Source organism: Cajanus cajan, chromosome 11, assembly GCF_000230855.2.
Source record: "Cajanus cajan strain Asha chromosome 11, NIPB_CcT2T_4, whole genome shotgun sequence".
Lineage (NCBI taxonomy): Eukaryota > Viridiplantae > Streptophyta > Magnoliopsida > Fabales > Fabaceae > Cajanus > Cajanus cajan.
In genome coordinates, this window is record NC_138527.1 from 13603292 (window position 1) to 13605791 (window position 2500).

Below are 2500 nucleotides of genomic sequence, written 5' to 3' on the forward strand. Positions count from 1 at the left end.
ATATTTGGTGCAAACTCGATGAAGGATGGAAAAAGAAGAGAAAACCCACCAAAAATTAGCTCAAAAGAGCATAAACCGTCCCTCGGGTGGGTCAAGATGGCTTAAATCTGGCTAAACGAAGGCTGGAAAGGCCAAAATATGGGTTAGAATGATGATAGAACGAATCTGGAGTTTTTCGAAAATTTTCAAAAAAATCGGCCGAAGTCGGCCGAATTTTCGGTTTGATTCATGAAAAATTTTGATTCGAAATTTGCCACGGGAGAACACAACGCAGGCTTAGAAATGCCCACGGAGTGTGAGGGGAAGGCCCCGTGGCTCGCCCAGACCAGCCAAGGTGCGCTGGGTTTCTGCTGAGACACACCCTCCCCCTATAATAGGCTAATATGCAAAAGTGAATTTTGTACAAGTAGATACCTTTTTTCTGAGCAGACATAAGTTCCTTTTTGGGAGCTACAGATCGAATTTTGATCTGATTTTTTGCAGCATTGTTTAGAAAAATCATATCTTCGTGCTCACCAAATTAGAGAATTTTTTGCCAACGGAATATTTTTTAATAATTTTTTTAAGAAACGAAAATACGTAAATCCAGAAAAATAGAAAAACGTATCTAGGCATCGAATTTTGATCTGATTTTTTGCATGCACCCACATACTAATATAACTGACCTGTCCACCAAAAATCTCAGCCATCCTCCAAGGGATTGAATTTTAATGATTTTTTTACCAAAACATGGTAAAATCGGAAAATTCGTAAAAATGGAGGATGAAGGTCTCTCACCCCCAAAACTTCCCAGCATACTTAGGCATGTTAGAAGAGATGTTTGATCCAAGAAGTGCTCAAAAAAAAATTGAATGGTTCATAGTTGGTGCATAGTGGTCGGTCACGGTGGGTCGTGGTGCAAATCTGGTGGGTCGTGACTCAATTTCTGACCAGCCTTGGCTCAATTTCTGGTGGGTCGTGACTCAATTTCTGACCGAGCCAGCCAAATTTTCTGACCGAGGGTGACTCAATTTCTGACCGAGAGTGACTAAAATCATGACCGAGGCTGGCTCAATTTCTGACCGAGAGTGGCTCAATTTCTGACCGAGAGTGACTCAATTTCTGACCGAGAGTGACTCAAAAAATGACCGAGAGTGACTCAAATCATGACCGAGGCTGGCTCAATTTCTGACCGAGAGTGGCTCAATTTCTGACCGAGAGTGACTCAATTTCTGACCGAGAGTGACTCAAAAAATGACCGAGGCTGACTCAAATCATGACCGAGGCTGGCTCAATTTCTGACCGAGAGTGACTCAATTTCTGACCGAGAGTGACTCAAAAAATGACCGAGGCTGGCTCAATTTCTGACCGAGAGTGACTCAAAAAATGACCGAGGCTGGCTCAATTTCTGACCGAGAGTGACTCAAATCATGACCGAGGCTGGCTCAATTTCTGACCGAGAGTGACTCAATTTCTGACCGAGAGTGACTCAAATCATGACCGAGGCTGGCTCAATTTCTGACCGAGAGTCACTCAATTTCTGACCGAGAGTGACTCAATTTCTGACCGAGAGTGGCTCAATTTCTGACCGAGAGTGGCTCAAATCATGACCGAGGCTGGCTCAATTTCTGACCGAGAGTGACTCAAAAAATGACCGAGGCTGGCTCAATTTCTGACCGAGAGTGACTCAATTTCTGACCGAGAGTGACTCAATTTCTGACCGAGAGTGGCTCAATTTCTGACCGAGAGTGACTCAAAAAATGACCGAGGCTGGCTCAATTTCTGACCGAGAGTGACTCAATTTCTGACCGAGAGTGACTCAATTTCTGACCGAGAGTGGCTCAATTTCTGACCGAGAGTGACTCAAATCATGACCGAGGCTGGCTCAATTTCTGACCGAGAGTGACTCAAATCATGACCGAGGCTGGCTCAATTTCTGACCGAGAGTGACTCAAAAAATGACCGAGGCTGGCTCAATTTCTGACCGAGAGTGACTCAATTTCTGACCGAGGCTGGCTCAAAAAATGACCGAGCCTGGTTCAATTTCTGACCGAGGGAGACTTGAGCATCATGACCCACGGGTGACTTGAGCACCAATAACCCACCAACAATAAGACTCCAACATGACTTGGAGGCACCATCATGAACCCGCCCCGAATAAACCCACATCACTCGGGTGCCACCAACCCACGGATGACTTGGGCAACATCAACCCACCAAAAATAAGACTCCAACATGACTTGGAGGCACAATCATGAACCCACCACGAATAAACCCACATTATTCGGGCGCCACCAACCCACGGATGACTTGGGCACCATCAACCCACCAAAAATAAGACTCCAACATGACTTGGAGGCACAATCATGAACCCACCACGAATAAACCCACATTACTCGGGCGCCACCAACCCACGGATGACTTGGGCACCATCAACCCACCAAAAATAAGACTCCAACATGACTTGGAGGCACAATAATGAACCCACCACGAATAAACCCACATTACTCGGGCGCCACCA